At 47.4% G+C, this 13,194-nt stretch overlaps 1 protein-coding gene across 2 annotated transcripts in view; it reads left to right on the top strand.

Annotated features, from left to right (window-relative positions):
* Positions 1-13,194, top strand: part of PHLDB1 (pleckstrin homology like domain family B member 1) — a 211,166-nt gene that overhangs the window by 12,639 nt on the left and 185,333 nt on the right. The window contains exon 2 of one of the 2 annotated variants that reach the window (XM_088443833.1): positions 1,523-1,598. The gene's annotated coding sequence lies outside the window, so the exon portion shown is untranslated. Of the gene's footprint in view, positions 1-1,522; positions 1,599-7,255; positions 7,278-13,194 lie in introns of those variants that run through there. The other variant, XM_088443834.1, reaches the window with a different exon arrangement.

The following is a 13,194-nucleotide window of genomic DNA, read 5'->3' as shown; positions in this document are numbered from 1 at the left end:
CCAATCCAGATTTCTTTCTCACATTGGTAGTACCTGCTATTATTGGGTCTTTTGGTCCAGCTGCCGTCATTCGATTGGAGAACTTTTTGAAATTAATCACTATTGATGCTATTACATTAATGTGGTTTCTCCCCTTTATGTTATCCAAATGACGAGTTACTGGTTTTAAGAAAAATTTTCTGACTGTTAGAATTCATCCATCCATCCATCTACATATTGTATACTGACATTTAAGAACTTTTGAGTGCCAGGAGATGCTAATTTTAATTTTCTTACTTCAGCAACTGATAGAGTTGAATGTACGCCGTCTAGCTGTCTTGTGTGAATTTGTACTGGTTATGTGCCAAAAATGGGCACACTTAGAAGAATCAAATGCATTTAGATCGCAGCTATACTGAAGTGGCAGAATTCGGGTGTGATGGGGCATTCTCACGTAGATCAGTGAGGACGTTTTCATGCAAATGGATACTATGCAGGCCTGGAATAAGTGAAATAAGTGACTTAGGGGAAGATGTACTAGCAAATGTGGACCTTACACAATATGTGTCCCCAGTACAATTCTTAGTCATCACAGTGAATTCTTGCTTTCATTAATTTTGGATTTGTACACAGTAGTCAAAGTATTGTTTAGCATTGGGGGCACAGGATGACTCATAAATGGACGATGCATACCCAGGACAGCCGTGCCATATCAGAAGAGTGCCAAGAAAGAAGAGCCATATAATCAGCCACATCTGGGCTTTTTTGTAAGAATTCCTTAAAGGTGGATTACTCTCTATATATAGATCACCAATTGAATTGTGTCCAAGCTGAAGGCAATAGAAATGTTTATACATCTCTCAATTTTAGGGCTATACATGAATTGTGGTAGCAAATGTTTTCCTTGTGCATACAGGGCCTGATTCAGACCCGCTCGCTAAGATGCATACTCTCGCTGCTGCCGATGGTATGCATTGTGTATGCATTGTGTGCATGTGCATACCTTAGTGAAAGTTCACAATGCGTTCGCTCGCTGTACATAGACAGCCCAGCAGAGTGAGTGACAGGGGAAGCCGTCTGTAGGTGGTAACAGGGGCTGGCCACTAAAAACGGGGGAGTGGAGCTGTAAACGCAGGCGTGCCTGAGCATCTCAACAGCGTTTTAGAGGTGTGCATAATTATAAGACAGCGTCATAGTACATGTCACCTGGCTGGTTTATACACTGAAGTGCTCGCAGTGCTTGCGGCAGGGTATGGTCAACCTCAAGTGCTGCGATCGCATCAGATCTACCAATGGTAGATGTCCTCCTGGACATGACGTGCACAAGTGGGCGTCTTAAAACAGGCTGGTGGGTGTCTGCATACACTATGTGATCGCGTGCTAATGCATTGCTGTGCGGGAGTACTGCCTACGCAATTTGCATACACATCATGCGAGCGACCGCATCTAACGAGCGGCTCTTAATCAGGCCCACAGTATGCACATTACAGTACAGAAGTTGTAATGTGACCCCATTTCATATTTTTTTAAATTTTGCTTACAGATGGATGCCAAATACCCAGTAAACAACAGCAGACCAAAAGATCACCAGGAGAGCCAAGAGCAATATAAATAATCAGGCAAGTTTAAACTCGCTACATTGCGGTCCCTAAGTGTAATACTTATGTGTTGTATATTATTTAATGTTATAGGTCCCCAATTTATCCTTTCTTCATAATGAAAACAAGCTCATGTATGTCTTTATGACTAAATAACGTGTTGGAAAAGTGAGAAACTTTTATCCCTGTTCCATCCAGTTGCCTGATTGAAGTCTTGAAGACATCACATTTATGTCATCTGTTTATATATTGATATTCTTTTTCAGGGGAATTATTTTTCTGATATATTTATTGTTAACAATATAAAAATATCAGCAGTGTGTCAACCTCAGGGCCGTAACTAGGGGTGTGCAACCGGTGCGGCCGCACAGAGCGTAGTGCTCTTTGGGCAGCACCACTGCTAACCCACAGCTCCTGCATTTGGCTAACAGGGTCACTGTAATGGCACCCTGCTGCCAAAATCTCTGCAGCAGTGCCTCCTGGAGCGTCCACACCGCTGCCCTTACAGCCCCCTGGAGCATCCTGAGGATGCTCCGGGCATTGCTCTAATCGACTGCTCCCGGTGCCACGCCCCCCCGGCCACGTGACGTCATGCGGTGGGGCGTGGCCTGCCCCAGGCGCTGTGAGCGCTAGCTACGGCACTGGTTAACCTTAATAAACATGCTACACACATTGAGCCTGATTCTGAGTTGGATCTATGGTGGCCATGTGTGCGTCTTTTGCCCCTCCCTGGTTTACACTCTTGCGTCCAAATGTGTAAGGACTGAGACGACCACTTTGAGAAACATTAGATGCTCAAAAACCGCTTGGCACATCTTTAGACTCCACCATCGGTCACACCATCAAAACTTGCACCACCCCTATGCTAAGTGCAGATTCTCCATCTGGCTACGGCCTCCAGTGTTTAGCGATGAAGCGTCTTTGGGCCTGGTTCAGAGATGTAAGCAAACCCAATGGTATGCGTACATCTCCGATATTTTGGGGTCTGCGTATGTGCAGAACAGGTACTGAGATCTCGCTCACAGATCCCCCAAAAGGCAGCATGATTAATATGCTGCTGCGTTTGGGGGGCTGAGCAGGGGGATGTCCAGCATTCCTGGAAACGGGTGTGGCAGGCTGCCAGGAACTGGCCAGGATGAGTAAGTCTCAGGTTATGCAGCCTGGCCAAAGAAGCAACCATAACGGGTTGCGATAGTGATCTGAGGAAACGTCTACGAATGCTGCACTCGGATCGCAGCAAGGAGGTTTCTATTTCCTACAGACCTGAATTGGTTTGCGGGTTGAAGACTGGACCCTGATGTACACCTGCAGCCGTTATTTGTTTACATTATCCTCGCCTATAACCCCATTCCATTGAACCAGAAATGGACCCCACCGTTTGCTAACATGCATTCAAACAGTGGTGTAACTACTGTGGGTGCAAGGGGTGTGGCTGCTATGGTCCCCGAGTTGCCTCTGTGACCCGACACTCCCCCTGCACTCTAATGTACACAAGGTGGACCGGTCCAGTCAGGGCCAGTAAGGGATCCCCGGGTGTCAGCAATGTTGATTTGGTGGTGGCTGATTACAGTGGCGCACTGGCAGACAGTCATGGGAAGACAGCACTGACTGTCGCAAAGCAATCAGAGCTCGCGGACAGGCAGCCAATCAGCAGTTGCGACTTCTGATTGGCTCCCAGTCTGCAAGCTCCAATTGGCTTGAGACCGGAGCCAGATTCAAATTGCACCAGCACTCTCTGTCCATGTCTGTCGCTGCTTGCCGATGTGCCAGCTGTAATTAGCTGGAGGCCCGGCCCCAAATCCACTCCTGCTGGTTGTTGATGGCAGACGGGGAGGTGAGAGGCTGCTGGAGGGACATGGGAAGGTTAGTTGCTGTGGAGGCATAATGTGTAAGGGGCACTACTATTGTGTGGAATAATGTGTTAGTTGAGGCACTACTACTATGTGGCATAATCTGTATAGGTCATTACTGTGTGGTATAATGTGTAAGGGGCACTACTACTGTGTGGCATAATTGTGTAAGGGATACTACTATGTGGCATAACTTGAATGGGCTCTGTGTGGTATAATCTGAATGAGGTCTGTTTGGCATAACGTGAATGGGCTCTGTGTGGCATAATCCAAATGAGGTATGTGTGGCATAACATGAATGGGCTCTGCGTGGCATAATCTGAATGAGGTCTCTTTGGCATAACATGAATGGGCTCTGTGTGGGGGCAAATGTACTGTATGTGGGTTTTTTTTTACCACTAAAGGGCCCTTTTAAGATCTTGCTATATGGCCCACAAAGCTCCAGTTATGCCCAAGGGAGTTGAGAAAGGGGGGGGGGTGTGTACCAATTAGCCAGGCCCGGGCTTGTTGGGGGCCGCTCCCCCCTCCCTCTTACCTGTCAGCAGCCCAGCACATGCTGCTGTGTGCTGGGCTGCAATGCATACATGCCTACCCTCCCGCATCCCACGGGAGCCTCCCCCTTTGAGGTTATGAGGGTAGTAGCACAGCTCCCATCACACATATGTGGTATTATTAATATTATGTAGAGAAGAGGAAACTACACAATAATATATGACACATCCTGCACCACTACAACAGGAGTGAGACACCAGCCCACACAGCAACTGGACAGCAGTGACTCTTACCCACAACCCCCAGAACCTACATTCAGCAGTATACAATAGCGTTCCCGCTAGACTGTTTTAGCGGGGCACGGCGCCCTGCGCTCCTTCTGGAGGGCAAAAAACGCCCTGCCCTCACAGCCTGCGGGTGCCTGCTTCACCCGCGGGTCGCAGTGTCCCGCTGGTGGGGAAATTTGTGGTGACCCGTCACCACCGGTGAACAGATGCTGGGCGCATGCGCCCGGCATCTATTCTCCCCGTCAGCGGCGCTTGGGGGCTGTCCAGTGTGTCCGTAAGTGCCGGGCACGCCCCCAAGAATGACGAAAAGGGGACGTGTCTTATAGACATGCCCACTTTTCAATGATCACGCCCCCTTTTTGGGTGCGCGCGCCGAAGCGGCGCACAGGAGGATACCCTCTCTAGCTCCGGCGCCCTGCCTGCCCTGGAGCTAGAGTGAACACTAATCCAGTATCCAATGCCGATATCCCATTATTTCTGGCGCCCCACCCCTGAGTAGCAATAGATACGCCCATGGGTAAGGCTAGACACGCCCTTTGGGCAGAGCATGGTACGCCCCCTCGGTGGCACATACTACCATTGACTATAATCTCCTTGAAACTAATTTTCAAAAGTAGGCAAGTATGCTGTAATGGGAGACTGCTTGCCGCTGCAGAGCAGCAACAGCAGTAGTCTCCCCTGCCTGTGGGTGGGTGGCAGCGATCACACTGATCGTACCCCCCTTGATTTGCACCGGGCTGAGGGGCTCACAGCACCCCCTCCTCAGTGCGCATCACCGCAAAAAAAGTTGTTGTTTTTCCTAAGGGGACGTGGCTAATGAGGGTAAGAAATAACAGACATGTCTTATTTATTTATTTATTTTATTTGTAAATGTTTAAATTATATGTGTCACACTGTAGAGAGAATATGATAATTCCAGGAGCTGTGCACCTGATGTAGGAATATATATATGTGTGTGTGTGTGTACGAAAAATGTATCTTTATTACAGGTATTTTGAGAGGGTCACATTGTAAGACATTGGAATGACATTCCATATGAATCAATCATTTACATTGAGGCTAGCTAGGTGTTACACCAGAGCAAACACATTTTGTTAGCTTGAATGCACACCTGGGGGTTCACATGTCTCTGTGTGAGTTTCCTGTAAAATATCCCTACTTTGATGGAGAATTCAAATAGTTCTTTGTAAATGACAGAACCCCCACATTGTTAATCCTTCTGCAGTATTGCAGGTTTGCGCTGCCAAAGTCATAATGGCAAACTGACAAAGGTACTGTATACTAGCCTACTTTTGAAAAAGCATTTCAGGATGACTGTGAAAGCAACATCTATGAGCTTGGCTCTGAAGAGGGCTTGTTCTGCTCCATCTGAGAGGTGTCATAAAATTGACTTACGTCTTAAGCCAGGTACACACTGGAGCGATGTTGGCACGATATGTCGTTCCCGGAATCATATCGGCCGCATCGCTCAGTGTGGACGGCCAATATGCTCGCTTCTGCGAACGCTTGCGACATTGTCCGGTCGGCCATGCTGCATGTCAAACCAGATGATATCGCAAGCAGCCCCATTGCAGGTAATGAAGGACGGAACGAGGTATCGTTCTGTCGTTCATGACCTCGTTCTGATGTGTACCCAGGAACAGACATGTCGGCGCGTTGGGCACACATAAAGGACAGGGATGCCGAGAGGGAGGAGTGGGTACTAATTACCTGGGCTTGCTAGAGGGGCCTGGCGGTGGTTCGGATCCAACACCGCCCCCCTCCCTCTTATCACATAGCAGCCCAGCACACGCTGCTGTGTGCTGGACTACAGTGGGAGACTGCTTGCTGCTGCTGAGCAGTTTCCTATTCATGTGGAGGGGAGCAATCACACTGATCACAGCACCCCCTCCCCAGCGCGCAGCGCGCAGCGCTGGTGCTGCAAAAAATTAGAATTATTTTTTTTTTAAATAAGTATAATTGGGCGTGGCTACGCTGCCCGCGATTAAGCCAGACGTCTTTACCCGGGCCCGGCGAGGTTACACAGCACCTTAGTACGTAAAAAGAAAGTGCAAACAAAACAAGAAAAAGAAAACTTACAAGAACACTGATGTTTCTTAATTTTCTAAGTTGTATAACTGATCGATAATGTGGATGAATCAAAGCCAGTTTAAAAGGGAGGGCACAGGGGGCATGTGTCCCAGGCCCCCTTCCTCAGAGGGTCCGCAGGCCAAATATTCATGTTCTTACCACTACTGACTTTCTGATCTATTAGCAGCACAATCTACTTGCATTTTTCCATTTATGCTTAATAGGAGATGGATTACTATGGGGTGGGGGATGAGGCCGTGGGGACTGTCCCCATTCTTCCTTAATTCTACAACCACCAACTTTACATAGGGACTGCAGCATTGACATGTTGACCACCTCACTACTCTTCCTCCACTGAGCCATGTGCCTGTGGCCAGATTTAGAGATGGATGCAACGCCGATGTTTACGCAGTTGAGCGATTATTTGTGGTCTGTGCATGCATAAGACTCGCATTGCACATGCATCAAGTATCATTACAAATGTCACTCGCAGTGAGGATTTATTCCGACAGGTCGAGTCCATTAGCGACGTGTTGCAACTGTTTTCGGGGCATATCTACTGCAGTACAAATGGCTCCAGCATCTCAGTGCCCACGCTCATTCTGCATGACCATAGGGTTACTCAGAAGTCCGATAACTAACTGATCTGCGACCGAGCTGCATCTTTCTACGCAGTCGCTTGAATTTGCGGAGCCGCCAGTTTGCTCACAATACAAATCCCAACAGCTGTGACATTTGCATCTTTTCCCACAGCCTCTGCGTACTTTGCAGCTGCGACGCCATTAGACTACATCTCTTAGTCCGGCCCTGTGTCTCTACACAGACGACTGATTATGCGGTCTGCCTTTCCCTCTGGTGAAGGGGAAGGATGATGGATCAGACTGCAGACTTGCCAGGAATGCCAGGAATGTCTGGCTGCCACTGATTTACAGGTCATGCCATCAGATTGGAGACACTCACTCTGAGAATGCAAGAATCAGATTCATGACAGTGGATACCAGGTACTATAATAATATAATATATGTATACATGAAATTTTTTATTTTCTATCAAGTCAGCCAGCAGAAGAAGTCATCAGAATAGGGTATGTTCTCTCGTTCTTGCTCCACAAGGATAGTGTAATATTATTATTATTATCCTTTATTTATATGGCGCCACAAGGGTTCCGCAGCACCTTACAATGTACATAAACAAATGAGCACACAAGAAAACAGTTATTAACAGTACAAACAACGCAGGACAGATACATGATTAATACATTGCTGCATAACACTTAAATAAGCAGCATGGTGTCAGCAACCAAGGGTCAGATGTTGTTGTAAATGAAAGTATAATTAAGTGAAGGAGAAGCACATGAGGGAAGAGGGCCCTGCTTGTGAGAGCTTACATACTAAAGGGGAGGGGGCAGACAGACAGGGGTGACACAGATGGGCTGGATACAAGCAGGCCCGCCGAGAGCCGCGGCGGGCCCGGATAATAGGGGGCATGGCCTAATTGCGGGCTGCGTGGCGACGCCCCCTTCCCAGAATTTTTTTTACAAAAAAGCTTGCCCGCTGGGGAAAGGGGAGAGGGGGGGGCTGTGTGCTGGGCTGCTGTGAGGAGGGAGGGGGGGGCGGCGGCAAAAAAAGTTCTAATTACACTTTAAACTAAGCACTTAAAATCGAAGCACTCTTGCAAAAGCAGCCTCGGCTATAACAGCCTTATAGATAAGTGTATGTGTATATCTGGTCAAATAAATTAGGTATTTTGTCTGGTTGCTTTATAAAGGATGTGCCTAGCAATGACCGGCATCATATAGTGTGAATTTTGCAACCTTATTGAGAATTTATAAAATGGCCCATGGAATAACTGGGAACATGTTTACTTGTTTACCCAGATGTGGCACCTTCCTGGGTTTTTTTCTTTTGTGTATTCATTTATTTCTACATCTGTTCTTTGCTTGGATCACCCAGGAGGAGCAGCAGCTTATATATTCGGTATTGTTGAAATACTGTAAGTGACATTCTCACTAGTGCAAATTTAAGTTCTTTATATTATATAAGTCCTATTGATCTGGCACCAGTGCCAGATTAAGGCTCACAAGGGCCTGGAGCTGAAAACTATGAAAGGCCTATTGTGTGACGCCACAGGTAGTATGACCAAAGACGGGAGTGTGTGACTAGTGATGTGAGGGTGTGGCCTGTACAAGGATTGTGGGGCGTGGCTACCACCATGGAGTGCATAGCTAGCTCCTACCTTCAACCCACCTAATTTCCCTCGCCTCTTCACTTATAGCAATAGTGTATTGTGAGGGTCTACCAATGAACAAAGGGAAACACCCCTGGGTAAGGTGAACATAGTATAACTAAATAATAAGTGCACTTAGTGAAGTGATGACGTAAATGTGAATCCCTTCTATTAAAGACCATAAGAGTCACTTAGTGATGTTGTAAATATGAAATCTCCAGACTCAACATTATTGATAACTATAAAAAGATTTCATATATATATATATATATATATATATAATATATATATGTATATATAGTATATAAAAAAGGACACTGTACCCCTCACAGAACATAACCTCATAACTGACCTACTGAATTACCTCTCATCCACCATCACTCCTTGGAACCATACTTTACCCACAGACAGTAAATATCCTTTCCAAAATTGGTCAATTAAGGAAAACCACAAAACAAAATTGCATAGCATTTGTCCTACCTCTCATAGGCACTCGTCAACATTCATTCCTCTTTCCAATAGCTGTATTACTCACAAGCTTCTTCTCAAACTAAAGCTGCTATAATTCATCATTGGGGGGCTTAGGAGGGTTTAAGAAAGAAAAAAAACAAAAACAGAAAATAACGCAAATATAAAAATATTTACTCAAAGGTAAATACTATATATATATTAATATTGCAAGAGCAATGTTAGTATAAAGACTATTGCCTAAATATATCTATAGTTTATAATCCTTAAAATATTATATACAGTATATATATATATTTATGCCAATATTAATTTTACAATAATAATATATATTGTGTTTAGATAATTTTTTCCATTTTCCTTTTTTTTTGTTTTGACTTAAATCCTTCTATATGTCTGTATGTGTCCCTTTATCTGTCAGCATGACCATTATATCTGCATTTGTTGTACTAAGCCTGCCTTATATGTTTTGTATTGCGCTAGCCTATCATCTGTATGTATATTCTGTACTTAGGGCCTGATTCAGACCCACTCGCGAGCGGCTGTCCGCTCGCAAGTGGGTCGATGTTATGGACTGAGCATGCGCACGACGGAGGGAGCTCCGTCGTGCGCATGCGCCAGACGTGACGAGCGAAGGAAAGTCCTTCGCTCGTTGTGTCTGATCAAAGGGGGCGTGCTGCCGATGTTGATTGACAGCACGCCCCCTTTGGTAGGCGTGCCGGGGGCGTGCCTCCCTGACGGGGGCGTTCCCACGGGAACGCCTCCCGTCAGAAGCCGGCCCACTGACATCACTAGTGATGTCAGTGGGAGTGATTTTGGCTCTGATAGAGCCAAAATCACTCCGGAGCTTGCGGTTGAAAACCTCAACCGCAGGCTCCGGCTCGCAATTTCGATGGTCGCGATGGTCTCGACCATCACGGCCATCAAAATGCACGCTCGTATAGCCTGTGGGTGGTGACCCACAGCTATACGAGCGTCCAGAAGGACGCTCCATTTTTCATGCTCAGAGCGTACGGCTCTGAATGAGGGCCTTTGCCTTTTGTCTCCTTTCACCTACAGTATATGTCCATAATTGTGCTGTCTGTCCCTCTTCCCATATGTATATCCTGTACTGTCCACCCCCTTTTCATCCGTATGTCCAGCATTGTGCTGTCTGTCTCCGCAATGTGTATGTCTTGCATTGTGCTGTCTGGCCCTCCCCATCTGTAAACATTGCGTTGTGTTGTCCGCCCCTAGGAGTATGTCCTACATTGTACTGTCCCACCATCTGTGTGGCCCGCCCTCTCCCAATGTGTATGTCCTGCATTGTGCTGTTTATCCATCCTCATATATATGTCCTGCTTTGTGCTGACCTCCCCCTCCCCATTTGTATATCCTGCATAATGCTGTCCCCACATCTGTATGTCCTGTGTTATGCTATCTGTCCTTATCTGTATGTCCTGCATTGCTTTCCGCCCCCTCCCCATCTGTATGTCCTGCATTGTGCTGTGTGCCCCCTCCCCATCTGTATGTCCTGCATTGTGCTGTGTGCCCCCTCCCCATCTGTATGTCCTGCATTGCGCTCTCCATCCCTCCCCATCTGTATGTCCTGCATTGTGCTGTGTGCCCCCTCCCCATCTGTATGTCCTGCATTGTGCTGTGTGACCCCTCACCATCTGTATGTCCTGCATTGTGCTGTGTGCCCCCTCCCCATCTGTATGTCCTGCATTGTGCTGTGTGCCCCCTCCCCATCTGTATGTCCTGCATTGTGCTGTGTGCCCCCTCCCCATCTGTATGTCCTGCATTGTGCTGTTTATCCATCCTCATATATATGTCCTGCTTTGTGCTGACCTCCCCCTCCCCATGTGTATATCTTGCATAATGCTGTCCCCACATCTGTATGTCCTGCGTTATGCTATCTGTCCTTATCTGTATGTCCTGCATTGCACTTTCCGCCCCCTCCCCATCTGTATGTCCTGCATTGTGCTGTGTGCCCCCTCCCCATCTGTATGTCCTGCATTGCGCTCTCCATCCCTCCCCATCTGTATGTCCTGCATTGTGCTGTGTGCCCCCTCCCCATCTGTATGTCCTGCATTGTGCTGTGTGCCCCCTCCCCATCTGTATGTCCTGCATTGTGCTGTGTGCCCCCTCCCCATCTGTATTTCCTGCATTGTGCTGTGTGCCCCCTCCCCATCTGTATGTCCTGCATTGCGCTCTCCATCCCTCCCCATCTGTATGTCCTGCACTGTGCTGTGTGCCCCCTCCCCATCTGTATGTCCTGCATTGTGCTGTGTGCCCCCTCCCCATCTGTATGTCCTGCATTGTGCTGTGTGCCCCCTCCCCATCTGTATGTCCTGCATTGTGCTGTGTGCCCCCTCCCCATCTGTATGTCCAGCATTGTGCTGTGTGTCCCCTCCCCATCTGTATGTCCTGCATTGTGCTGCCCATATCTATATGTTATACATTGTGCCGTTCAACCCATCTGTATAATCAGTATTATGCACTACATCCCCCCTTCAATCTGTAGGCTATGTCCTGAAGTGTGTACTCCCAATTTTCAATGTATTATATATTGTGCTCCCCACCCTTATGTTTTGTATTGTCCTCTCACCCCTTTGTCTTGTGTTGTTCCCCCCTTTGTCTTCTATTGTCTTCAACATATGTCTTTTATTTAGGAGAGTATTTCTTTTATTGTCCTTGTTCCTCCCCATGTCCTCTATGTCTTGCCTTTTCTCCTATGTCTGTCTTCTCTTGTCCTCTTGCGCTCCCAAGTATAAAGCAGAAAAAAAAACAATATTGAAGGGGTGGGTGATTCTTTCCATTTGGAAGTAAGCAGCACTTTTTTCTTATCAAGTAACACAGCGTTAGCCTTCATTTATCTTTAGCCCTTCTACTCCGTCCTCTGCACTGCCGCTCCTCCAGGGTCCGTCTTTGCAGAATCACAGACAGCGGCTTCATGACGTCATCGCCTACCGTCTGCACCGCGGCTCTACAGATGGGAGATTTTGACAGGCGAGAGGGGAGACTGTCAGGATCCGGGGTGAGCACCTAGCTGGGGCACGCACTGCACTGTGGGAGGAGGATGGGATCAGTGTGTCCTACATGACCCACTACCTAGTGCTAGATGATGCGGCTCAGCTTACTGTCACTGACAGGCAGTGACTCGTACTGTGGGACAGCAGTCACCTAAGTGGGTAGTAAGAAAGGTGGTACGGCCGCTGGCCCGTACCACCATACTTGTAACAATGTTCTCCAGGAAATCCTGTGGGCCTATTTTATATGGAAGGCCTGGAGCTGAAGCTCCACCCGCCCCATTGTTAATCTGGCCCTGTCTGGCACCCTCAGGAATATTAGTAATTAGAAAATTAGTAATATAAAAGGTTTACGAACATAGCCGCCCCTCTCTACCACTCTTCCTATGTTAAGTGCCCCAGGTCCCCCAAAGCCTTAATCCTGGTCTGGGGTAAAGTGCAAATGTACAGGAGTCAGTGTTTTGACCCATGTAATTAAGTTTTGCAAACCATGTGCATTTGTCACAGTAAATTATAATTTTGTGTCCGGGAGATAGTCAGGGAAATCACCAATATTTCGAGGAGATTCTGAGAGAGTTGACATGTAAGCTGCAAGGCAAGTGCCCATGGCGAGAGTATGTTTTCACTGGGGAACTGGCAAGGACGTTCCAGAATGTAAATTATCCAAACTGATCTCGATGAGGATTTCACCTATAGCAACTCCCATTTCCCATGTAACTCAATATGTTCGCTGTACTTGGCTGTCCCCAGGACTTAGGACCTCATTCAGAGTCGGTCGTTGCGGCCGCACGGTCGTACGCCACCGATGTTCGCTATACTGCGCATGCGTAAAGTTTGCAATGCGCGTGCGCAAACTAGCCGCTACGATCAGAAATTTCTCTCTCCTTGAACACAGCCAGGTCGGTAGTTTGAGTGACAGATGGAGGCGTTTGTGGGTGGTAACAGGGGAAGGTGCTTGAAAACGGGGGAGTGGAGATCCGAACGCAGGCGTGCCTCATTATGCGAACGGCGTTTTATGGGAGTGCATACGGATTATGGGAGTGCATAATTAACAAAGTAGCGTCATGGCACATGTGACATGGGTGGTTTGTACACTGACATGATCGTAGAGCTTAAGAGAGGGTATGGTCAACCTTAAGCTCTACGACCAGTTCCGATGGTTCCCGATGGTCTCGATTAATCCTTATATGCCCGGAGATGACGTGCAATGTGT

The sequence above is a fragment of the Taudactylus pleione genome, unplaced genomic scaffold (genome assembly GCF_031769625.1).
Source record: "Taudactylus pleione unplaced genomic scaffold, aTauple2 ptg000334l, whole genome shotgun sequence".
Classification (NCBI taxonomy): domain Eukaryota; kingdom Metazoa; phylum Chordata; class Amphibia; order Anura; family Myobatrachidae; genus Taudactylus; species Taudactylus pleione.
The sequence above is the reverse complement of the archived record's forward strand: the minus strand, read 5'-3'. Positions and strand labels throughout refer to the sequence as shown.